The 26,359-nt window shown below is 44.5% G+C and overlaps 2 protein-coding genes across 20 annotated transcripts in view; one reads left to right on the top strand and one right to left on the bottom strand.

Annotated features, from left to right (window-relative positions):
- SENP8 (SUMO peptidase family member, NEDD8 specific) overlaps positions 1-5,497 on the bottom strand; it is a 39,407-nt gene extending 33,910 nt beyond the window's left edge. The window contains exon 1 of the mRNA XM_036347937.1: positions 5,318-5,497. The gene's annotated coding sequence lies outside the window, so the exon portion shown is untranslated. The remainder of the gene's footprint in view (positions 1-5,317) is intronic.
- A 220-nt stretch (positions 5,498-5,717) lies between these two features.
- MYO9A (myosin IXA) overlaps positions 5,718-26,359 on the top strand; it is a 445,773-nt gene continuing 425,131 nt past the window's right edge. For 18 of the 19 annotated variants that reach the window (XM_036347868.1, XM_036347858.1, XM_036347886.1 and 15 more), the window contains exon 1: positions 5,718-6,054. The gene's annotated coding sequence lies outside the window, so the exon portion shown is untranslated. The remainder of the gene's footprint in view (positions 6,055-26,359) is intronic. The other variant, XM_036347901.1, reaches the window with a different exon arrangement.

Below are 26,359 nucleotides of genomic sequence, written 5' to 3'. Positions count from 1 at the left end.
TAAATGATGAATTTATGTTTTACTATAGTGTGCTGATAGAACAGGGTCTGATGACACCAATTATGACATATAAAATTTTGTCTTGCAATTTGTCTTTCAATGTTAATTAACACGAACACTTGTGAATTATCCAAGTTTGAATTATATTATACAATATTAAGTAGGGCTAAACATTTTCAGCAACTATTTACTTTAGTTACTAAAGTGCCAAGTTGCTGCAATAAACAGTAGTGAGAAAATTAGAGCCAGATAAGGACAGAAATCCCCAAGTTATTGTTTTAAAGGAATTTAATCTATCACATTACTCTCAGAGAAAACTTATTCATTGGCCACCAGGGAAGCCAGGCCTAAGGTTTTTAAATGTATAGAAGTTCAAAAATAATAACTGTAATCAGGATAATTTTTAGTATCAGGACTGTGTTCTAGTGCTTTCAAAACAGATGAATGTGAGAAGGGGTAGCCATTTAATTGGAAATCAGAGAAAGGAACTTTTAGATTTTCTGTAAGTAATAAAAATTCTTATAACCCTCATAAGTTTCAAGTATTCTCTCTGCTTTAAGATAGATTCATTCCTCCATTTCCCCCAAAAAGGGAACAGACAGATGAATCCCAACCTCTGCATAAATCTTAATATAGACTGAAATCTATATTAAACCATACCACCACCCACATGATCTCTAATCGGTGGACAGAAAGTCAGTATAGGCCAGTCACGCTGAAGAAGGTAGTCTCAGAGAATCTGGTTCATAAAGTTAAGTAACTTATTTGGTTTAGTAATACTTGGACCCGAAATTCAATTTGTTGAATAATATGTTTTAAAAAGGGCACAACTTGGGGACTCTCTGGGATTTGGGCAGTAAGTTTTATATGGTCTGGTATCAATCAGTTTCCAAAGGGATGGGTTATCTGAGCTTTGAGGAATTCCTTTTTGTTTCCTAATACATTGTATTCATCAAAGAGGTTTAAGGGATTGGCAAGGAAAGGAGTCTTGACCTTAAAAAGTCAGAAATGTAGGACCTACAGGTGTAGATGACAGTTAATCAAGGAAACCTTAGCAACATCTGGGAACTGATTTATGAAGTAAAGCCATTGCTTATCAGAAGTGCTAACATTATCATTTTATAATACAAAAGAATGGAATAGCCTCTTGATTACGTAAAATGCTAACTGACCTCTACATTGGTGTACACATCCCTGTTGAGAGGTATGCTATTTATCCCAATCTATGTTTCTTTAACACATTGTTTGCGGGTAGTTTTTATTGCGCGCTAACAGGTGGCGCGGGCCATTTTTGCTAATTTTTTGCGCAAATGGCAACGTTCAGTAAAATTACGATAACTTTAGTTTTACATATTTTTTTTCAATGAAACTTTTTGTGATTTACTATAAAATGTATACTGAATTATTTTTCTTAGAATCGCACTGAATGCTTGGCGAGGCAGAGAATTGTGTGAAGGGATGACTCTACGCAGTTGAATAGATTACCGTTATACTTGGAAGTACATAGATAATTCACCATTGTATGTGTTAGAGACCCAAATTTTGTCCTTTGGAATTCGTATATCTGCATGTTAGCATCCCTTTAGAGCAATAAAAAAGTATAAAAATAAACGTATTTATACGTTACCCGCATTCTACCGCTAGTCAATAAAAAACATATTAATACGTGTCCCGCGCTCTACTACCAGTCAACGTAAAACATATAAATATGTTTCCCGCATACTTAAAAAAAAAATTTTATCGATTTCAGAGAGGAAGGGAGAGAGAGAGAGAGAAAGAGAGAGACATCAATGATGAGAGAGAATCATCTATTGGCTTTCTCCTGCATGCCCTGACTGGGGATCAAGCCTGAAACCGGGGCATGTGCCCTGACAGGGAATCAAACCTTGACCTCATGGTTCACAGGTCAATGCTCAACTACTGAGTCACATCAGCCAGACCCAATGTACGTTTCTTCACTGATTTTTTTTTTTTCAGAGAGAGGTAGTGGGAAAGAGTGAGAGAGGGAAGAAGGAAAGAGGAGGAGGAGGAGGGAGAGAGGGGGAGAGAGAGGTGTAAGATTCAGTTGCCTCATTTACAACCCCCTTGCACCCCCGCACTGGGAATTGAATCTACCATCTTCTGGAGCACAGACAATGCTCTAACTAACCAAGCCACACTGGCTAGGGCCAATCTGTGTTTTTTAGAGTAGCCAGCACATTGGAGAAATGAAGTAAATTAGCAGATTCTTTAGAATGTCCCTTTTAACATTTAGTTTTAAAAAATCATTTATTTATTTACTTATTTTACATAGTATCTTCATTCCTATCTTATCTTTTGATGATCTAACCTATACATTACTGCTAGAATAATTTTTCAAAAAGAACTCAATTTTTACATCTCTCCATCATCTGCCAAAGCAAGTACAGATTACAGGCTGGCATTCAATGATTTCCACAAAAATAGCCCCAACCTATCTTTCCCAATCTATTTCCTAGTACTGCTCCTACATAGATAGCTACAAACTAGGCCTCTCCTCCAGGAGGCCTAAAGTATTAGGCAACAGTGGATTGCTGCACCTAAGGTACTGGAGGAGAAGACAATAGCCAGTTCCCCACTTGAGCTCCAACAGAGAGGTTGGGAAGTGAACACCGCGCTAGTACCTCTCTGAAACACAGATTTCATATATCATGCTATTGCTTAAAAACAATAGAGTGAGTTTTTTATAAATCTAGGCTCCATGGGCCAGGATGTGGTTAGAATTTAAAGTTTCCATGGACTTGGATTGGTGAATAAAATTGCATTAAAAAATATTTTTATTGATTTCAGAGGGGAAGGAAGAGGGAGACAGAGACAGAAACATCCATGATGAGAGAGAATCATGGGCTGGCTGCCTCCCACAAGTCCCCAACTGGGGATCGAGCCCACAACTTACGCCCTTGAGTGGAATCAAACCCGGGACCCTCAGTTCTCAGCCTGACGCTCCCTCCACTGAGCCAAACCAACCAGGGCTAAAATTGCATTTTTATTTCCAATAATCTCTAGGTGAAATTCGGTATTTTCGTCAATAAATGTAGGCAATGATACAGAGTAGTATCAGCAATCCCTCTCTTTTGTCACCAATAAAAAATAGGATATTTTCACATCATATTAAAGTTGTTGCAGGTATCTCAAAATATAATTTACACTCATCATTATTTTGGAATTACACAATAAGATCTGCTGCCAGATGATTAATGCATAAAGTACATAGATAACTACATCACACACTTGTTTTAATATTTTTAAAACTTTGAATAAAATTGGTTCATTTCCATGTATTTTATTTCACATTTAAAAACATTCTGAGACAGGGGCCACAGGTCTGGCTATCACAGAGGTCCATGGTGTAAAAGAGGTTATTTTCTTTTTATCTTTGTTATTTTTACCTATTAATTGCTTATAGTATATAAACTAAATGTTTTAGCATGGGATTGAAGACTACACTTTATCATCTTTCTCTCTGCTCCACCCATTCTCCATACTATGGTCTAGTCATAACACACAACAGTGACTCTCTCTTATCTGGAGGCAGACAGAGAGGTTTTTGGATTAACCCAAGTTAATGGATAGTAGTCTTGCACTGGCTTGGGCTTTGCCTTTACAGCCCTTCTCTGCCAGCCAAGTGAATTATTCTTTTAAAGGTTTGTTTTCCCTAATACTATACCCTAACAGGGCTATATTCTAAATATGTTTATATCTCATTCTTAACTTAAATGATTGATGAAATTAATAATTGGCAAGGCACTGTGGGTAGTAATTTCTAGGAGAGTGAAGTCAGTCTTTGCATTTCATAAATTGGCTCAACTCTGATCTTCTGGGGGATAAAAATGAGGATGCTCTTGAGCTATAAGACTGAAACCCCAGCTGATAGACGAGAAAAGGAGAGGAAAAAGAGCTGTAAATGAGGGAACCTGATTAAAATTAAGGGATGGAACTGTGCTCAAGGAAAAGGCAGGAGTAGTTTTTTTTTTCTTCCATTTCCCAGAACAGTTATTCAAAAATTTCATCTCTGCTCAAGCTTCTCATTCCATCCCAAACTCTCTCTCTCATCAAATGACTCCCATCCTAATGTCACACAGCCAACTCCATACCTTTATGTCCTTCTCTACTTCCCATTCTTTACATTTTTCTAGCTTAGTGGTTTTCAACCCTCAGCATTAGTCATCTCAGGAGAAAATATTACTGGACCAGAGATTGTTTAATTGGTTTTGGATGGAGCAACAACATTGATTTTATTTTTTATTATTTTTTAAATATATTTTTATTGATTTCAGAGAGGAAGAGGGAGAGAGATAGAAACATCCATGATGAGAGAGAATCATGGATTGGTTGCCTCCTGCAAGTCCCCCACTGGGGATGGAACCCACAACCCAGGCATGTGCCCTTGACCGGAATGGAACCTGGGACCCTTCGAACCTGGGACCCTTCAGTTCGCAGGCCGACGCTCTGCCAAACCGGCCAGGGCTGATTTTATTTTTTTTAGCGCGTCCCAGATGATTCTGATGTGGTACAAGGTTGAGTTCTATTAGAGCTCTTGATTCTATAAATTGGACACCCTCACCCATGGGCTCGCCACTTCTTGGTTCCATGGTACACTAAGAGTCTCTCATCTTTAAAGAAAATATACTTGCGCCCCACATTATCGGTCCTCATCCTTCTTAGCCTTTACAACGACGCTTCCTTAAAGTGTAGGCTACACCAGTATGGTTTCCACTAGCTTTTTACTCTTCCGGACCAAATACTGTCGTATCCTTTTGTACCTGGCACTCTTTCTGCTTCTCCTATTTCTTTGACCAGCAATTGCTCACTAGCCTTCTAACACAAGTTACGAGTGAGCCGAAGGTCGCTTTGAAAGGGTTTCCTCGTCTTCCGCAGTGGGGGGGGTGGGTGGGTGGGGGGGCGGCTCTTCTATGCTCTGAGAGTATCCTGTGCTTTTTTCTGTTATAATTTACTTTACTACCACTGCGGACTCTCTCATCGTCTCCCACGTAACACAACACTTCAGAAAGCTGAGGCTATTTCATTCGTTTCTGACTTTCTTGAGTCCAAGGTACGGAAATCACTGTAAAAAGAAGGATGAATGGAAAGGACTAAAAAAAAAAAAGGAGGTCGGGGGCGGGGAGAGGGGCGTGTGTGTGGAAAGGGGCGGGGGCTCAGAGGGGCCGCTGAGAACCTAGAGCCAGAGCGGGGCTGCCTGGGGAGGGGGCACCGATACACTAGCTCTGCGTGGGCAGCACAGCGGCCCCAGGCCCGGACACAATCCCCGACAAACCGAAGCGGGGAGGCGGCTTCTTACCTGCCTCGGGCCTCACCACCTCAACCAGCCTTCAGGCACGTCTGTCTCTGTGTTGGCCGGAAAGCGAGAGCTACGGTCGCAAACCCAGAGCTTTCTACCCCAACCTTGCGACATTACACTCCAGTAGAGGGAGAGTCGAAGGCAGCGTTCCCAGCTCCGCCGTTCACAGCGGAAAAAAAAGTTTGGGCGGGGCTGCCTGGAGTCGACGGAATGGGTGTGCCCGCGCAGGCGCACACTGGACTCCCTGGTGGCGTCACGTGCGAGCGGCCGACTCGGGTAGGCGGTAGGGGGCGTGGGAGGTAAGTGCGCGCGCCTGCTGGTCTGCAGCTGGGGAGTCGCGCGGGGCGGGGCCGCGTGCGCGGGGTCGGGGGCGCGCGGGCTGGAGCCGACCGAGGACCGGGCGGCGGTTGATGGTGGCTGCGCAGAGTCCAGCCAGGACCTTGAGAGTCGGCGGCAGAGGCTGCCGCGGCACCGGCTGAGGCGGCGGCCCGACGCGTGCTCTCTGGGCGGGGTGCGGCGGGGGCTGTGCCTGCCCAGGCCGGGCGGAGTCTCTCTGACAGGGAGGGGGATGCGCGGCGGCCGCTCGCCCGGACCCTGAAGCAACTGGGCCCACCCTCCCGGAACCCTTGTGGGCCTCCGTCTCTGCTGTCTCCTCCGGCCTCACCCTGGGGCCGAGGGTGGGAGGCAGCTTCCGCCATAGAGGAGGGACTGTAGTGGCCACCGCAGCGAAGCCCGAGGTAAGACCCGCCTTAGCCACCCAGCGGCCCCGCCGTCGGCCCGGCCCACGTCTCAGTCTCGCTCTTGGGCTCCTGCGGGGCCGCGCGGCCCCGCCCCAGCGGAGACGCCCCAGGAGCGGGTCTGCTCCGCAGCCTCCCCGACTCACGATCCCTGCCCCGGGTCCCCAGTAGACCCCACCCATCGTCTCTCTGACCCGACACCATTCCTGCCCTCCAGCCGCCCGGGCGGCTCGGCCGCGAACCCCCGTACTCGCAGCACGCCCCATTAGAACCGTCCTCGGACTCTTAGGATTCTTAAAGGAGCCTCCAGACTCCGTGACATCCTCCCGTGAGCTTACCGGATCACAGTTTCTCTGAGACCCAGTCACGGCCGCCCCCTTACCCATTGCAGCCCCCAGCTCCAAGGCAGATTCATTGCTGCCCACCCCCTTCCGAGCGGACCGCCCCCTCCCAGGTCGCTCACCGCCAAGCCAACCAGTTCTTTCCCTACCCAACTGAGCTTTCACATAGTCTTTTTCGTGATGCTCTTCCCTCCGGTAGATCTGGTGTCAGCCACTCTTTAGACACCCCCTTCTTTCCCCACTCCTCTCTCACAGACCTTCTCTCCCTGCACAGACCTTATCTTTTTTTCCTGGTGGTGATCCTTTCTTTGGTTGAAAGGGCTTAGCCATGAAATGCTGAAGGGATGTTTGCTTCGCGTGTATTCTCCCCACTTGGTCATAAGGGAACCAACCAACTGACACCCATGTTTGAAGGGTTTAGTCTGGTGCTGTGAAAGGGAGGGAGGGGGAAGAGTATGGAAGCTCAAGGCAGGGTGTGTGTGCTGTTATAAGGTCACACAGCCTGCTTCACATCTTGTGTCTTCTGTAGAACATGTGAGATAGTCCAGATCTGATTTTAGGAACCTCCATTAAGGATTAAGTCATATTCCACTAATTTCAGCGGTTCTCAACTTGTGGGTCGCGACCCCTTTGGGAGTCGAACGACCCTTTCACAAGGGTCGCCCAAGAAAACATATATAATTACATATTGTTTTTGTGATTAATCACTATGCTTTAATTATGTTCAATTTGTAACAATGAAAATACATCCTGCATATCAGATATTTATATGACGATTCATAACAGTAGCAAAATTACAGTTATGAAGTAGCAACGAAAATAATTTTATGGTTGGGGGTCTCCACAACATGAACTGTATTAAAGGATCGCGGCATTATGAAGGTTGAGAACCACTGCGCTAATTGGATGTAACTGTGTCTCCATGTAGTATCATTTGCTTCATCTTGCAGATTTTACAGATCTTTTGTACTGGTTTGAAGGATACTGGGAACTTCTTTTTTTTTATTTGCTGTTTTTGAATTTGCAGGAGAAGTAATATTTATTGGTATAGCTTTCTTTAATCCCTAAAGATTTAATGTCAATTTAATATATTTCTCCTACCTACGGTTGTTTGCTGTCTTGCTTTTCCAAGGAGCAAATACACTTATCGTGCAGTGTTCACTGGTGTCATTACCAACAGCTTCTCAGCAGTAGTAAAATCTCTCTATATAAAAGGCTGATATGCTAAGTGTCCATCCTGGTAATGACGTCAGGTAGCAACGCCCGGCTTCCTCTCCCTAGTGACTAGCCTCCTTGGAGTTTCTTCAGCCCAGGAACACAACTTGCTTTATAGCCAAGTGCAAACATTTTACACTTTAACCAAATGTCTGTGAAATGTTTTCCCATGCTTCATCTCATTGATCCTCACAGAAGTCCTGGAGTAGGTAGATGGGAAACTTGGTGGAATCCTATTTCCTTTTCATTAGCTAGAAAACGGAGATTTAGAAAGCTTGGAAACTTGACCAGACTGAAAAGAAGTAAATCATGGACCTTGAAAATGACTTCAGGCTTTCTCACTGCGCAGAATATAGTCAAACACTGCTGCAGTAAAATATTTTACCCTTTGTTCTCCCTGCATGATCTACAATAATAATCTGCTTCATGTTGATATTTACTGCCGTGTTGCTGATAATTACCTGAAAGAGAAGTGGGGTGCTTCATTGGGCTGGAAAAAGTTTAGCTACATCAGAAATAAGGTCTAATTAAGCAAGTTTCATATATATATATATATATATATATATATCTATATATCTATACCTATATACATGTATATATAAAAGGCTATGTTGACTCACACATGCGCGATACATATAAAGCTCTCGCTGGTGCCAGTCGCACGCGTGTGTTTCAATCTGTCATTGTCGATTGTGAATTTGCTTGACACTTCTATTACAGAGAAAGGGCGAATAGCGATATTAAAGTATTGTAATTAATTTCCTTTCAGTGTGCACGAATTTGTGCACTGGGCCCTAGTATTGAATAAAATGTTGAAGTTGCACTCCTGAGCTGTAAAGAAGGAAATGTAATGTTACACCAAATGATCAGTGCATAATTTTAATGTTGTAGGGATGACGTATAGAGAGGTTTTTGCAGTCAGTATATTTAACATTTTTATTTTGTGTGGAACTGAAGAGGGGGATAATCATGTTTAAAACTATAGATAATAATTAGATGGAATATAAAAATCAAAGAGGTTAAAAGAATAGGAAAAAGTTTCTCTTTATCCTCTAACCACCTGTTTTCACTCTTTAGAGGCAACCACTAATTCCATATCTGTGATATTTCTAGCATATAGAAGCATATACATTTATATTATTAAAACACTAAAGCATACTGCACATTATATAACTTTTTATCCCCACTTTATAATAGACCCTAGAGACCTTTCAACAACAGTACATGTATTAGTGCCTCATTTGCTAGCTGAATGGTAGTTCTATTTTGGTGGTCGGGATATTTTCAGTCTTTGATTTTACAAACAGTGCTTCATGCTTTTCTTTTAAATGTATCAGTCGTTATATGTATGTTTTAAGTATATTTTAGGATTGGAAAAAATTTCCTGATAATTCTTTTGTGCTGAACCTGCCAAAAAAAGATATAACAAGTAAATTTGATTGATCTGCTGAACTTCCATGGAGTGACTAGCTTTTTTTTTTCTTTTTTAGATATGTTTTTATTGATTTCAGAGAGGAAGGGAGAGGGAGAGAGAGAGATAGAAACATCAATGATGAGAGAGAATCATTGATGGGCTGCCTCCCACATGCCCCCTACTGGGATCCAGCCAGCAACCCGGGCATATGCCCTGACCTGGAATTGAACTGTCACCTCCTGGTTCATAGGTTAACACTCAACTACTGAACCACATCAGCCGGGCTGGAGTAACTAGCTTTAATGGTGACTATAGTATTTATCAAATAAGTTACTGGAGGATTTAAAGTAGGGGTCTGAAATGATCGGACTTGCATTTTTTAATGTTTTTATTTATTTATTTATTTATTTATTTATTTATTTATTTATTTTTTAGAGAGAGAGGAAGGGAGAGGGATAGAGAGACAGAAACATCGATGAGAAAGAAACATCATTGATCGGCTGCCTCCTGCACCCTGCCTACTGGGGATCAAGCCCAAAATCCAGGCATATGCCCTGGATTTAAATTAAATCCAGGAATTAAACCAGTGACCTCTTGGTTCCTGGGTCGATGTTCAGTCACTGAGCCAAGTCAACAGGGCGAGATTTGCATTTTTAAAAGGTCACTCTGGCTTCAGTGAGGAGGGTAGATTGAAGAGTAGACAAAGGCTAAAGGCAGGAATATTAGGAAGGCAATTCAGGCAAATGATGGTAGTGGGTCTGGACTTGGCTATTGGGAGTAGACAGGACTAGGTGATTTCAATGGATTTGGGATTAGGGAGAGGGATCATAGAAGATACAATCTAGGTTCTAGCTTGTGGCTTTCACTGATGTGTGGGGATCCATATGATGAAGGAGTTTAATTTTTATTTTTGTCAAGAAAGAGGAATTCATTTGTAACATGTTGAGTTTGAGTGGATTATACTTCTGCCAAATATAGATGGCCAGTAGGCAACTGGATTTGTGGCTTAAGGTAATTATTAAGTTCTGAGTTCATAGTAATAGATTTTGGAGGCAAAGGACTTGGATGAGAAAAAAGGATTGTAGGACAGAAACCCAGCATTTACAGTGCAAGTAAAGTTGAATGTCTAAGCTAGTAAATTATGTGATTAACCCTCTGAGTGCCAACCAGTATCCTAGGAATTATGCTAAAATTGCCAAGGCATTTTTGCTGATTTTCCTTAGGTGCCATCTGTCAATAAAGAGTGAACTACTAGCATCTAATAGTGACACTGCAGGAGGAGCGCAATAGCGCTCCCGGCACTTTTGGCAAAAGACGGGAGGAGCGTGATCGCGCTCCCCGGCACTCTAGGGGTTAAGTCTTTAAGAAATCTTGTTATTATCTATCCTATATAATAAAAGCCTAATATGCTTAGTGTCCATTTGTCCAATCGGCTGTTTCACCAATCAAAGTGTAATATGCTAATGATATGTTAAGGCCGCTCAACTGCTAGCTATGACATGCAGTCGACTGGTCAACCAGTTGCTATGATGTGCACTGACCACCAGGGGTCAGACTCTCCGACCAATAGGTTAGCTTGCTGCTGGGGTCTGGCTGATCGGGACTGAGTTAGTTGGGCTGGACATGCCCTGGAGCCCTCCTGTGGTCCCTCTCCCACTGGCCAACCTCCCACATCCCTCCCTGGCCCCAATTGTGTACTGGTGGGATCCCTCGGCCTGGTCTGCGCCCTCTCGCAATCTGGAACCCCATGGGGGGGTGTCGGAGAGCCAGTTTCAGCCCGACGGCGGAACGACCGGTCGCTATGACACGCACTGACCACCAGGGGGGCAGATGCTCAATGCTGGAGCTGCCCTCTGGTGGTTAGTGTGCTCCCACAGGGGGAGTGATGCTAGCCAGAAGCCGGGCTCATCACTGGCATGTGGAGTGGCAGTGGCAGGAGCCTCTCCTGCCTCCGTGGCAGTGATAAGGATGTCTGACTGTTGGCTTAAAGCCCCCGGGGGCTCCCAGACTGCGAGAGGGTGCAGACCAGGCTGGGGGACACCCCCTCCAAGTGCATGAATTTTGTGCACCAGGCCTCTAGTATCTAATCTAATAAAAGAGAAACATGGTAATTGGCGTACGACCGCTACCCTTCCCATTGGCTAATCAGGGAGATATGCAAATTAACTGTCAGCCAAGATGGCGGCCGGCAGCCAGGCAGCTTGAAACTAACATGAGGCTTGTTTGCTTCAGTGATGGAGGATTCCAACGTTCCCCGCCTGCCTTGCCGGCCTCTGAGCCTGCAGTTTGAAACATTTTCACAAATACAGAAGCTAAAAAAAACCCCAGAAACCAGCTTTCAGAGAGCTGGGATCTCAGAGCTGGAGTCAGAGCTGGAGTTATACATTGTTTCGATTACCTACTTTCAGCAGCGGAGGCCTAAGAGCTGGAGCCTCAGAGCTAAAGCTGGCCCAGAATTAAAAAAAGAAAAGAAAAAAAAAGAGCGGTTGGGAGCTTCCGTCACCCGCCAGCCTGAAAACAGCCCTCAGCCCCTCACCCAGACTGGCCAGGCACCCCAGTGGGGACCCCCACCCTGAAGGGTGTGTGACCAGCTGCAAACAGCCCTCAGCCCCTCACCCAGGCTGGCCAGGCACCCCAGTGGGGACCCCAACCCTGAAGGGTGTGTGACCAGCTGCAAACAGCCATCATCCCCTCACCCAGGCTGGCCAAGCACCCCAGTGGGGACCCCCACCCTGAATGGTGTGTGACCAGCTGCAAACAGCCATAATCCCCTCACCCAGGCTGGCCAGGCACCCCAGTGGGGACCCTCACCCTGATCCAGAACACCCTTCAGGGCAAACCAGCCAGCCCCACCCATGCACCAGGCCTCTATCCTATATAGTAAAAGGGTAATATGCCTCCCAGCACCGGGATCAGCGGAGCCGAGAGGCCTCCCGGCACCGGGATCAGCATGACAGGGGGCAGCGCCCAAACCCCCTGATCGCCCTGCAGCTCTGTGTGTGGCAGGGGGTGGGGCTACAACCTCCCTATCGGCCCTGCTCTGTTCGTGACAGGGGAAGGCGCCCCAACCTCCTGATCAGCCCTGCTCTGTGCCTGATACGGGGAAGCTCCCCAACCACTGATCGCCCTGCGGCTCTGTGTGTGACGGTGCGGCGCCCCAAACCCCCCCACCCCCCACGGGCCCTGCTCTGTGTGTGACAGGGGGCGTTGCCCCAACTCCCCTATCGGCCCTACTCTGTGAGTGACAGGGGGGAGCTCCTCAACCCCCTGATGGACCCTGCTCTGTGCATGACAGGGGGCAGCGCCCCAACCTCCTGATTGGCCCTGCTCTGTGCGTGATAGGGGGTGGCGCCGCAACCTCCCCATCGACCCTGCCTTGAGTGTGACAGGGGGCAGTGCCCCAACCCCCCAATCGGGCCTACCCTGAGCGTGACTGGGGGTGGCATCACAGCCTCCTGATCGCCCTGCTCTGTGCATGACAGGGGTCGGCGCCCCACCTCCCCAATCGGCCCTGCTCTGAGCCCGACCAGGGGCTGCACCTAGGGATTGGGCCTGCCCTCTGCCACCCGGGAGCAGGCCTAAGCCAGCAGGTCGTTATCTCCCGAGGGGTCCCAGACTGCGAGAGGGCACAGGCCGGGCTGAGGAACCCCCCTCTCCCCCCCAAGTGCACAAATTTTTGTGCACTGGGCCTCTAGTCTATATATATAAAAGGCTAAGCGACCGTCGGACCGGTAGCTATGATTCAAAATGACCACCAGGGGGCAGATGCTCAACGCAGGAGCTGCCAAGCTGCGGTGACTTGGTAGCGGCGGTTCTCAGGTGACGCACGCCAGAACCAGAGAGGAGAGAGCCCAATTCTGGGGCACGTCACCCGAGAACTGCCCTCTTGCAATCTGGGACCCCTTGGGGGATTTCAGAGAGCAGGTTTTGGCCCGATCTCCGCAGGCCAGGCCAAGGGACCCCACCTGCTGGAGGAACCCCGCTCACTTCACAGACGCCCATTGAGCTGCAATGTCAGGGCGGCCGGCCAGGGAAGGACCAAGGGAGGTTGGCTCCAGGGTATGTCCAGGCGACTCGCCCAGTCTCACCACGCTGGCCACCTTCTAATTAATATCCTTTCAATGTGTACAAATCCGTGCACCGGGGCACTAGTCCTATCTAATAAAAGAGAAACATGGTAATTAGCCGTACCTCCGCTACCCTTCCCATTGGCTAATCAGGGCGATATGCACATTAACTCCCAGCCAAGATGGCGGCCGGCAGCCAGGCAGCTTGAAGCGAACATGAGGCTTGCTTGCTTCAGTGACGGAGGACTCCAACGTTCCCCACTTGCCGCTGCCGGTCTCTGAGCTTGCAGTTTGAAACATTGTTACAAATTTAGAAGCTAAGCAGAACCCCAGAAACCTGCTTTCAGCCAGCCGGGATCTCAGAGCTGGATTTGAAACAGTGTTTCGATTATAGAACCCAAACAAACCAGATACCTGCTTTCAGCAGCGGAGGCCTAAGAGCTGGAGCCAAGCCTCAGAGCTAAAGCTGTCCCAGAATTTAAAAAAAGAAAAAAAGGAGCAGTTGGGAGCTTCAGTCACCCGCCAGCCTGAAAACAGCCCTCAGCCCCTCACCCAGACTGGCCAGCCACCCCAGTAGGGACCCTCACCCTGATCCAGGACACCCTTCAGGGCAAACCAGCCAGCCCCCACCCGTGCACCAGGCCTCTATCCTATATAGTAAAAGGGTAATATGCCTCCCAGCACCGGGATCAGCGGAGCTGCGAGGCCTTTGGGCACTGGGATCAGCGTGACGGGGCAGCGCCCAAACCCCCTGATCAACCTGCGGCTCTGTGTGTGACAGGGGGCGGGGCCACAACCTCCCTATCCACCCTGCTCTGTTCGTGACGGGAAGGCGCCCCAACCCCCTGATCAGCCCTGCTCTGTGCCTGATGGGGGGAGCTCCCCAATCCCCTGATGGCCCTGCGGCTCTGTGTGTGACAAGCTGCGGTGCCCCAACCCGCTGATCGGCCCTGCTCTGTGCATGACAGGGTGCGGCACCCCAACCCCCCTCGCCCCCCACGGGCCCTGCTCTGTGTGTGACAGGGTAGAGCCATAACCTCCCCATCGGCCCTGCCCTGAGTGCGACAGTGGCGGTGCCCCAACCCCCTGATCCGCCCTGCTCTGTGGGTGATAGAAGACAGTGCCCCAACCCCCTGATCCGCCCTGCTCTGTGTGTGACAGGGGGCAACGCCCCAACTCTCCTATCGGCCCTCTCTGTGCATGACAGGGTGAGCTCCCCAACCCCCTGATTGACCCTGTTCTGTGCATGACAGGGTACGGAGCCCCAACTCCCGTGATGGGCCCTGCTCTGTGCGTGACAGGGGGCACTGCCCCAACCCCCTGATTGGCCCTGGTCTGTGCGTGACAGGGTACGGAGCCCCAACCCCCTGATTGGCCCTGCTCTGTGCGTGACAGGGGGTGGAGCCGCAACCTCCCCATCGACCCTGTCTTGAGTGTGACGGGGCGGTTCCCTAACCCCCCAATCGGCCCTACCCTAAGTGTGACTGAGGGTGGCATCGCAACCTCCCAGTCCGTCCTGCTCTTTGCATGACAGGGGGCGGCACCCCAACTCCCCAATCGGCCCTGCTCTGAGCCCGACCAGGGGCTGCACCTAGGGATTGGGCCTGCCCTCTGCCACCTGGGAGCAGGCCTAAGCCAGCAGGTCGTTATCTCCCGAGGGGTCCCTGACTGCGAGAGGGCACAAGCCGGGCGGAGGGCCCCCCCTTTCCCCCCTGAGTGCACAAATTTTTGTGCACCGGGTCCCTAGTATATATATAAAAGCCTAAGCGATGGAGTGGCCGAACGACCAGTCGACCTTTCACTATGATGCACCCTGACCACCAGGGGGCAGATGCTCACTGCAGGAGATTCCCCCTGGTGGTCAGTGCGCTCCCACAGCCAACCTCACACGGCCTGCCAACCTCCAGCTGTCTCTCCCTCCGGCCAGCCCCCATTGGCCCTGATCGCCGGCCAGGCCGAGGGACCCCATCCATACACGAATTCGTGTACTGGGCCTCTAGTAGTTTAATATTCAGTAGTGAGGTTCACTGTCTAACATGTGACTTTTTAATATATCCTCCCCTTACTTATTATTAGTGGTGTACAATTCATGAGGGAAATGGAGAAAACTTGGATATTTTTGTCTTAATTTAAAATCTATTTTTTAAGTAGATTTTTTTTTTACATTGCATTTGTTTTTAAAATTTTATTTTTAATTATAGTTGACATTCAGTATTTTTTTTTAAGTTAGTTTCAGGTGTTCAGCATAGTAGTTAAACTATCATATAATTTACAAAGTGATTCTCCAGTGAGTCTAATACCCACCTGGCACCATACATAGTTATTACAATATTACTTACTCTATTCCCTATGCTGTATTTCACATCTCCTTGACTATTTTGCAACTAGCTATTTATACTCATTAATCCCTTCACCCATTTCACCCATCCCCCCAACCTCCCTCTCTATGGCAACCATAAGTTTGCTCTCTGTGTCTATGAGTCTGTTTCCATTTTGTTTGTTCATTTATTTAGTTCTTTAGATTCCACATATAAGTGAAATCATATGGTGTTTGTCTTAGCATAATATTCTCTAGATCTATCCATTCTTTCTTGTGGCCGAGTAATATTCCATTGCATATATGTACCACCACTTATTCACTTGCCTGTTCATGAGCACTTGCAGTGCTTACATATCTAGGCTATTGTAAATAAGGCTTCAGTGAACATAGGGGTGCACCTATCTTTTTGAATTAGTGTCTTGGCAGGTAAATACCCAGAAGTGGAACTGCTGGGTCATAAGGCAGTTCCATTTTTAAGTTTTTGAGGAACCTCTATCCTGTTTTCCTATTGGCAGCGTCAGTCTGCATTCTCACTAACAGTGCATGAGGACCCCCTTTTCTCTACAACCTCGCCAACACTTGTTTGTTGAATTATTGATGATAGCCATTCTGACCAGATGTGAGGCTATCTCTCATTGTGGTTTTAATTTGCATTTCTCTGATGATTCATTAAACTTAGATTTTTAAAGAAAAAGTAAAACCTCAGTAGAAATTAGTAATATTAACTCCACCTTTCCTAATCATTTGGATTATACTATCTAGTAGTTTGTTCTGTCTTTACAGAGAAATTCAGGAGGTTTGAAATGTGTTTTGCCAAGAATATGTTGCTTTTAGTTTGCATGATTTTTTGTTATGTTAACTTAATTTAAAATAAATATTGGCCAAAGAATTTTCAGTTTCGTTTTAAGACTCTAACACCAACTTTATTTGTTCCTAAGTTTAGAGCTGCTGTGTAGAACTCTTGTCTCTATTCTAGACCCCTATAAATTATTGCTAATGGACATCTCCACTTGGATTCACATTTCACAAGCACTTCAAACATGTACAATATAAAACTCTTCTCTGCCTCTCTTATCCCCAAAAAGGTGAGTAAGAGGGAGACCACAAAAAATTTTTCCTGTTGATTTCCTATCTTCATGAATAGCACCACATCACTTAAGTCCTGCACTTTCTCCTTCATGATATTTCATATTCTTAATTGATATTTTTGTCTCCACTTCATTTTAACCCAAAATATTTCTTGGGCTTTTGTAAAGGTTTTTAAGTGGTTGTCTTGCTTTTTCTCTTCTGCCTGTTGTTATGCCATGCCCTCCAGTTCATTCTCTGCATTGCTGCCAGAGTAAGTGTTCTAAAATGCTCTTTTAGTTAGGCTCTTTCAGGCAAAGAAGAGACTCAAGTTACCTTAAGTAGGTGTGTGCTTATTGAAAGGAAACTCAGGAAACAAGGGAACCCAGGAAAAGTTAAACAACTTGGTTTCAAGAAGAATAGGAGCTTAATAAATAAAACTAGAAACAGGGAAAGATAGATTTCACTCTAGTGCTCTACTGTTAATTTGTCTTAGCTACTCTTTTTCTCTCTACTTAGACCCCCCCCGCCCCTCCCCCCCCCCCCCCCCCCCCCCGCAATCCAATGCCCAGCTCATAGCATTCATTTATTCCTAATTTCTGCCTCCTTATAACTGCTATGTCACTTTCATGCTAGCATCTTGACTCCTGGCTGCTATCTTTTTAACTTGAACTCCTGTTAACTTCTTCCTTCTCTCTAGGATTTTCTGGTTTCTATTCCCAAGAAACAATCTCTTTGACTCAGTTCTTTTATTTTTTTTTCTCATGGACTGCTACAAAACCTGTGTGATTTGGTCATGTGACTCTTCCTGGCCACTTAATGTTGGTATGTGTTTATTTGCACATGTGGGAGTGGAGCAGGATCATAAAGGTGAAAAGCATGGGGCAGTGTGTAGGCTAATTTCTCACAAAATGGGGTTGCATGCAGTGCTTTATCATTGCTTTCAGGATAAAGTTTAAACTGTAACATGACATGTATGTGAGATCCTTAATGATCTGCCTCTTAATTCTCTGAACTTTCCTTCCTTGCTGTCTTCCTTAAATCTTTGGTTCATTCTTATTGAATATACGCTTCCTCTTGCCTGTTTTGCATTCTTTGTCCTTTACTGTCTCCCCTCCCCCCCCTTTTTTTTAAAGAGAGGAGGGAGAAGGATAGAGAGTTAGAAACATCGATGAGAGAGAAACATTGATCAGCCACCTCCTGCACACCCCCCACTGGGGATGTGCCTGCAACCAAGGTACATGCTCTTGACCGGAATCAAATCTGGGACCCTTCAGTCCACAGGCTGACGCTCTATCCACTGAGCCAAACCGGTTGGGGCTCTCTTCCCCCCTTTTTTGCTTGGTTAACGCCTGTCTGAACTTCAGGATTCAGTTCAAGTGTATCTTCTTTACCTCTTCCATGTTAAGTTAGGTGCCACTCCTGTGTGCACCTGTACATAGTGCTTGCTTCTGTAACAGCTCTCTAATGAAGTTCCTAATTACTACATTTTCTTCCCTGGCTTTAACTTCTTTGGTATGAGTGCAATATAATTAGGCAGATTTTTAGACTGAGGATTTAAAAAATATACACACTTTTTATAAATTATACATAAAAGTATCCAGATCATAAATGTACAGCTCAGTGAGTTTTCACCTAACAAACAGCATTGCAACCAACACCCACATCAAGATACAGAATATTACTACAATTCTGTAAGCCATCTCATTTATGCCCTCTTCCAGTCACTAATCAGTTCTAAGAGGATTTAATTTTAAATGAGAAAACTCTTTAACATAAAGATTTCTCTACATATTTTGAGTGTATCTTTAGACATATAAGAGACATAGGTATTGCAATTTTGATCCTATAAAAATGACCTATATAACTTATATTATGTTATAGAAAGGTAATTTTGGCATATTAAAAAAAAATTTTTGTTGTTAATCCTCATTTGAGGATAATTTTTCCATTGCTCTTCAGAGAGAGTGGGAAGGAGGGAGGGAGGAGGAGGAGAGGGAGATAGAGAAATATAAATGTGAGATGCCTCCTGCATGGGCCCTGAGTGGAGTGGGGATGGGGAGGGGGGCGGGGAATGAACCCGCAACCCAGGTATGTGCCCTTGACTGGGAATCAAACCGGAGACCCTTTGATTTGCAGTCCGATGCTCTAAACCAGCCCTGGGTAAACTACGGCCCGCGGGCCGGATCCGGCCCATTTGAAATGAATAAAACTATTGAAAAAAAAGACCGTACCCTTTTATGTAATGATGTTTACTTTGAATTTATATTAGTTTACACAAACACTCCATCCATGCTTTTGTTCCGGCCCTCCGGTCCAGTTTAAGAACCCATTGTGGCCCTCGAGTCAAAAAGTTTGCCCACCTCTGCTCTAAACCACTGAGTACACCGGCCAGGGCTCACATATTTTTATGCACTAGACAAATTCAGAAGCACATAATTCTAATATTCAGTTGTGGGATATGTGTAGTTTAAGTAGATTTCTTGCTTATTAGTTTAATATTTTAATTTTTAGTTTAATATTTTAGTGTCAGGAAAGAATATGCTAGATCAAAGAATATTTGCTGAAAATAGCCTATTTTGAGTGGTAAATATGTTTGAGATGAATAGAGTAAACATGTAGAGCACTTTCCATTTTCTAAATGGTGGTTGGTCTCTGGGTTTAATGTGAATTATGTTTCATATTTTGGCAGTAGGGTAATCCAACGGGCAACTGGAGTGTAATTTTACATCAAGGACTAGTTTTCCTCATAGACAGACAGCTGGCTTGCTAAGAATTGTCCTTTTTGCAACTAGCAATAATTTTATAGTGTACTTTTTTCTGTTGATTTTTTTAAAATTTAATTTTCAATTACAGTTTACATCAGTATTATCTTTTTTAAAAAATAAATCTTTATTTAGATTATTACAGTTGTTCCTCTTTTTCCCCCCATTGCTCCCCTCCACCCGGTTCTCACCCCACCACCTGCCCTTACCCCCCTCCACTCCCCCCACGGTCCTCGTTCATAGGTGTACGATTTTTGTCCAGTCTCTTCCCACAGCCCCCACACCCTCTTACCCCCGAGAATTGTTAGTCCACTCCCTTTCTATGCCCCTGATTCTATTCTATTCACCAGTTTATTCTGTTCGTCAGATTTTTTATTCACTTTATTTTTATATGTTAATTTTTCTTAAAAAAATATATTTTATGGATTTTTTACAGAGAGAAAGGGAGAGGGATAGAGAGTTAGAAACATCGATGAGAGAGAAGCATCGATCAGCTGCCTCCTGCACACCTCCTACTGGGGATGTGCCCACAACCAAGTTACATGCCCTTGACCGGAATCGAACCTGGGACCTTTTAGTCCGCAAGCTGACGCTCCATCCACTGAGCCAAACCAGTTAGGGCATATTCACTTGATTTTTAGATTCACTTGTTGATAGAAATGTATTTGCTGTCACTTTGTTGTTCATAATTTTTATCTTTACCTTTTTCTTCTTCCTCTTCTTAAAGAATACCCTTCAGCATTTCATATAATACTGGTTTGGCAGTGATGAACTCCTTTAGCTTGTTCTTATCTGTGAAGCTCTTTATCTGACCTTCATTTCTAAATGATATCTTTGCCAGGTAGAGTAATCTTGGTTGTAGGTTCTTGCTATTCATCACTTTTTTTTTCTTTCTTGGTGTGGAGACTTTCTTTTCTTTTTTTTTGTTTTATTTTTTTAAAGTATTTTTTTTAAAAATATATTTTATTGATTTTTTTACAGAGAGGAAGGGAGAGAGATAGAGAGTTAGAAACATCGATGAGAGAGAAACATCGATCAGCTGCCTCCTGCACATCTCCTACTGGGGATATGCCCGCAACGCAGGTACATGCCCTTGACCGGAATCGAACCTGGGACCTTTCAGTCCGCAGGCCGACGCTCTATCCACTGAGCCAAACCGGTTTCGGCTAAAGTATTTTTTTTTATTGCTTAAAATATTAGAAAGAGTAGTACATTTGTCTCCTTTTTTTCCCCCCTTGACCTTCCCCCAGCCTCCCCTACCCCCCAAGTGTCTTGTGTCCATTGGTTATGCTTATATGCATGCATACAAGTCCTTTGGTTGATCTCCTACCCCCTCCCCAACCCTCCCCTGCCTTCCTGCTGTAGTTTGACAATCTGTTTAATGCTGCTCTGCCTCTGAATCTATTTTTGTTCATCAGTTTATAATGGTCTTAATTATCCATGAATGAGTGAGATCATGTGGTATTTTTCCTTCACAGACTGGCTTATTTCACTTAGCATAATGCTTTCCAGTTCCATCCATGCTGTTGCAAATGGTAAGAATTCCTTCTTTTTTACAGCAGCATAGTATTCCATTGTGTAGATGTACCACAGTTTTCTAATCCATTCATCTGCTGATGGGCACTTAGGCTGATTCCAAATCTTCGCTATGGTAAATTGTGCTGCTATGAACATAGGGATGCATATATCCTTTCTGATTGGTGTTTCTGGTTTCTTGGGATATATTCCTAGAAGTGGGATCACAGGGTCAAATGGGAGTTCCATTTTTAGTTTTTTGAGGAAACTCCATACTGTTCTCCACAGTGGCTGCACAAGTCTGCATTCCCACCAGCAGTGCAGAAGGGTTCCTTTTTCTCCACATCCTCTCCAACACTTGTTGTTTGTTGATTTGTTGATGATAGCCATTCTGGCAGGTGTGAGATGATACTGCATTGTTGTTTTGATTTGCATCTCTCGTATAATTAGTGACTTTGAGCATGTTTTCATATGTCTTTCGGCCTTCTGTATGTCCTCTTTCAAAAAGCGTCTATAGGTCCATTGCCCATTTTTTGATTGGATTGTTTATCTTCCTATTGTCAAGTTGCATGAGTTCCCTGCAAATGTTGGAGATTAAACCCTTATCGGTGATATCATTGGCAAATATGTTCTCCCATAAGTGGGCCTTCTTGTTGTTTTGTTGATGGTTTCCTTTGCTGTGCAAAAGCTTTTTATTTTGATGTAGTCCCATTTGTTTATTTTCTCTTTAGTTTCCATTGCCCTAGGAGCAGTATCAGAGAAGAAATTTCTTTGGCATATGTTTGCGATTTTGCTGCCTGTGGATTCCTCTAGTATTTTTATGGTTTCCCGTCTTACGTTTAAGTCCTTTATCCATTTTGAGTTTATTTTTGTGTATAGTGTGAGTTGGTGGTCTAGCTTCATCTTTTTGCATGTATCTGTCCAATTTTCCCAACACCATTTATTGAAGAGACTGTCTTGACTCCATTGTATGCTCTTGCCTCCTTTGTCGAATATTAATTGGGCATAGTGGTTTGGGTCGATTTCTGGGGTCTCTATTCTATTCCATTGATCTATATGTCTGTTCTTGTGCCAGTACCATGCTGTTTTAAGAACAGTGGCTTTACGCCGAAACCGGTTTGGCTCAGTGGATAGAGCGTCGGCCTGTGGACTGAAAGGTCCCAGGTTCGATTCCGGTCAAGGGCATGTACCTGGGTTGCGGGCATATCCCCAGTAGGAGATGTGCAGGAGGCAGCTGATCGATGTTTCTCTCTTATCGATGTTTCTAACTCTCTATCTCTCTCCCTTCCTCTCTGTAAAAAATCAATAAAATATATTAAAAAAAAAAAAAAAGAACAGTGGCTTTATAATACAGCTTGATGTCTGGTATTGAGATCCCACCTACTTTGTTCTTCTTTCTCAGGATTGCTGCAGCTATTCGAGGTCTTTTTTTATTCCAGATGAATTTTTGGAGCGTTCATTCTAGATCTGTGAAATATGCCGTTGGTAATTTAATGGGGATTGCATTGATCTATAGATTGCTTTGGGTAATATGGACATTTTGATGATGTTGATTCTACCAATCCATGAACATGGTATGTTCTTCCATCTGTTTATGTCTTCCTCTATCTCTTTTTTCAGTGTCCTATAGTTTTCCGCATATAAGTCTTTTACCTCCTTAGTTAAATTTATTCCTAGGTATCTTAATTTTTTTGGTGGGATGGTAAATGGGATTGCTTTTTTAGTCTCACTTTCTTTTTTTTTTTTTTTAATTAAATCTTTATTGTTCAGATTATTACATTTGTTCCTCTTTTTTCCCCCCATAACTCCCCTCCTCCCAGTTCCCGCCCCACCCTCCGCCCTCACTCCCCACCCACTGTCCTCATCCATAGGTGCACGATTTTTGTCCAGTCTCTTCCCGCATCTCCCACACCCCTTTCCCCCCCAGGAATAGTCAGTCCATTCCCTTTCTATGTCCCTGATTCTATTATAATCAACAGTTCATTCTGTTCATCAGATTATTTATTCACTTGATTCCTCACTTTTTGATAGATGCATATTTGTTGTTCATAATTTGTATCTTTACCTTTTTCTTCCTCTTCCTCTTCTTAAAGGATACCTTTCAGCATTTCATATAATCCTGGTTTGGTGGTGATGAACTCCTTTAGCTTTTCCTTATCTGTGAAGCTCTTTAACTGACCTTCAATTCTGAATGATAGCTTTGCTGGATAAAGTAATCTTGGTTGTAGGTTCTTGGTATTCATCACTTTGAATATTTCTTGCCACTCCCTTCTGGCCTGCAAAGTTTCTGTTGAGAAATCAGCTGACAGTCGTATGGGTATTCCCTTGTAGGTAACTGAGTTTCTTTCTCTTGCTGTTTTTAAGATTCTCTCTTTATCTTTTGCTCTTGGCATTTTAATTATGATATGTCTTGGTGTGGTCCTCTTTGGATTCCTTTTGTTGGGGGTTCTCCGCGCTTCTTGGACCTGTAAGTCCATTTCTTTCACCAGGTGGGGGAAGTTTTCTGTCATTATTTCTTCAAATAGGTTTTCATTATCTTGCTCTCTCTCATCTTCTGGCACCCCTATAATTCTGATGTTGGTACGCTTGAAGCTGTCCCAGAGGCTCCTTATACTATGCTCGCATTTTTGGATTCTTTTTTCATTCTGCTTTTCCGGTTGGGTGCTTTTTGCTTCCTCGCATTTCAAATCATTGACTTGATTCTTGCGCTCCTCTGGTCTGCTGTCGGGAGTCTGTATAATATTCGTTATTTCAGTCCGTGTATGCTTAATTTCTAGTTGGTTCCCCAATATAAGATCGAGGGTCTTATTAGTTTTCTTGTAGATCTCATTAAGTTTATCGGCGGCTTCTAAACAGTTCTTGAGAGACCTTAAAAGTGTGGTTCTGAACTCTATATCTTCCATTGACAATTTTGTCCTGTTTCTTTGTCTCCGCATTTTGTTATGCTTCCTTGGTGCACCCCCTAGTGGTCTTTGTTCGAAGTCTTATAGTTAAATCTTGATTGTTGTAGCTAATTCCAGGGAGGGTTTGACCTCCAGGCCAAGTGGCTATGAGAATCAGCTGTGTCAGCAGTGAGAGAACTTCTGTCCTCTAGGGAGGTGCTAATCTAGCCTTTGCCTGAGGCTATCCGGCAAAAGCCTCTGTGCAGGGCTTGGGCGGGGTGGGTCACACAGGATCAACAGGGTGGGCCGGAGAGAGCAGCTATGGCGGCTCTCAGTCCTGTCCCCAGGTACTCTGCCTCTCTGAGTCCCAGCACCCGCTGCAAAGCTCTGAGAGAAAGCTGCACTCGCTCTGACCAAAGCCAGACAGTCCCGCTTCTCCCGTTTGAGTCTGGGTCCCTAAAGACTCGCCTGTATCTGGAGCTCAGATTCTGCGACTCCCTCCCGATTGAAAACGCCAACCGCGCCCTCCGCCGCCAGCCTGCTCCCGCACTCCGAACCTCAGAATTTGACTTCAGCACTGTGCCTCCTCTGAGTGTCCGTATGCGTTTCTCTTTCCTCCTAGTTGTAGGACTTCCACTCAGCCAGCGTTCCTGTGGTTCTGGGTGATGTCCCTTCCGTTTTTTGGTTTCACTTTTGAAGTAGTTGTTCAAAGCAGCAAACTCCGGCGTTAACCTATGCCGCCATCTTGGTTCTCCCCTAGTCTCACTTTCTGTAAGTTCACTATTGGTATAAAGAAATGACATAGATTTCTTAGCATTAATTTTGTATCCTGCTACATTGCCGAATTCATTTATTAAGTCTAATAATTTTTTGATGGAGCCTTTATGGTTCTCTATGTACAGTATCATGTCATCTGCAAATAAGGACAGTTTTACTTCTTTTCCAATTTGGATGCCTTTTATTTCTCCTTCTTGTCTGATCGCAATGGCTAGTTCTTCCAGTACTATGTTGAACAGGGTGGTGAGAGGGGGCATATCTGTCTTGTTCCTGTTCTCAGAGGAAATGGTTTTAGTTTTTGCCCATTGATTATGATGTTGGCTGTGGGTTTGTCATATATGGCTTTTATTATGTTGAGGTATGATCCTTCTATTCCCACTTTGCTGAGAGTTTCTATCAAAAATGGGTGTTGGATTTCGTCAGATGCTTTTTCTGCATCAATTGATATGACTGTGGTTTTTATCTCTCAATTTGTTTATGTGATGTATTACGTTTATTGATTTGCGGATATTGTACCATCCTTGCATCCCTGGGATAAATCCTACTTGGTTATGGTGAATGATCTTTCTGATGTACTGTTGGATCCGATTTGCTCAGATTTTGTTGAGGATTTTGGCATCTATGTTCATGAGGGATATTGGCCTGTAATTCTCTTTCTTTGTATTGTCTTTACCTGGTTTTGGTATGAGGGTGATGCTGGCTTCATAGAATGAGCTTGGAAGTGTTCCTTCCTCTTGAATTTTTTGGAATAGTCTGAGGAGGATAGGTTTTAGTTCTTCCTTGAATGTTTGGTGAAACTCCCCTGTGAAGCTGTCTGGCCCTGGGCTTTTGTTTGCTGGAAGCTGTTTTTTTTTAAAAAGTATATTTTATTGATTTTTTACGAAGAGGGACAGAGAAGGATAGAGAGTTAGAAACATCGATGAGAGAGGAACACCGATCAGCTGCCTCCTGCACACCCCCCATCAGGGATGTGCTCGCAACCAAGGTACATGTCCTTGACCAGAATTGAACCCGGGACCCTTCAGTCCGCAGGCCGACGCTCTATCCACTGAGCCAAACAGGTCAGGGCTGCTGAAAGCTTTTTGATGACTGCTTCAATTTCCTCCGTAGTTATTGGCCTATTGAGATTTTTAGATTCTTCCTGATTAAGTTTTGGAAGGTTGTATTATTCTAGGAATATGTCCATTTCCTCCAGGTTGTCTAGTTTGTTGGAGTAGAGTTGTTCATAGTATTTTTTAACAGTTCTTTCTATTTCTGTGGGGCCTGTTGTTATTTCTACTCTTTGCTTTCTGATTTTGTTTATTTGGGTCCTCTCTCTTTGTTTCTTGATGAGCCTGGCTAGAGGTTCATCAATCTTGTTTATCCTTTCAAAGAACCAGCTCTTGGTTTTGTTGATCTTTTGTATTGTGTTTTTTTTTTGTCTCTATGTCGTTTATCTCCGCTCTGATCTTTATTATTTCCTTCCTTCTGTGTACACTGGGCTTTTCTTGTTGCTCTCTTTCTAACTCTTTGAGTTGTAGGGTTAGGTAATTTATTATCATTGTTTCTTGTTTTTTGCAGTAGGCTTGTAGAACTATGAACTTCTCTCTCAAGACTGCTTTCGCTGTGTCCCATAGGTTTTGGATTGTTGTGTTTTCATTGTCGTTTGTTTCCATGATGTTTTTTATTTCTTCTTTGATCTCTCTGGTAACCCAGTTATTGTTTAATAGCATGCTATTTAGTCTCCATGTGTTTGGTTTTTTTGGATTGTTTTTCTTGTAGTTGATTTCCAGTTTTATGCTATTGTGATCTGAGAAGATGCTTGATATGATTTCTATCTTCTTGAATTTGAAGAGATTTGCCTATGACCCAACATATGGTCTATCTTTGAGAATGACCCATGTGCACTTGAGAAGAATGTATATTCTGCTGCTCTGGGGTGAAATGTTCTGAAGTTGTCAATTA

This window comes from Myotis myotis, unplaced genomic scaffold, assembly GCF_014108235.1.
Source record: "Myotis myotis isolate mMyoMyo1 unplaced genomic scaffold, mMyoMyo1.p scaffold_m19_p_1, whole genome shotgun sequence".
NCBI classification, from domain to species: Eukaryota; Metazoa; Chordata; class Mammalia; order Chiroptera; family Vespertilionidae; genus Myotis; species Myotis myotis.
This window is presented reverse-complemented; position numbering and strand designations above follow the sequence as displayed.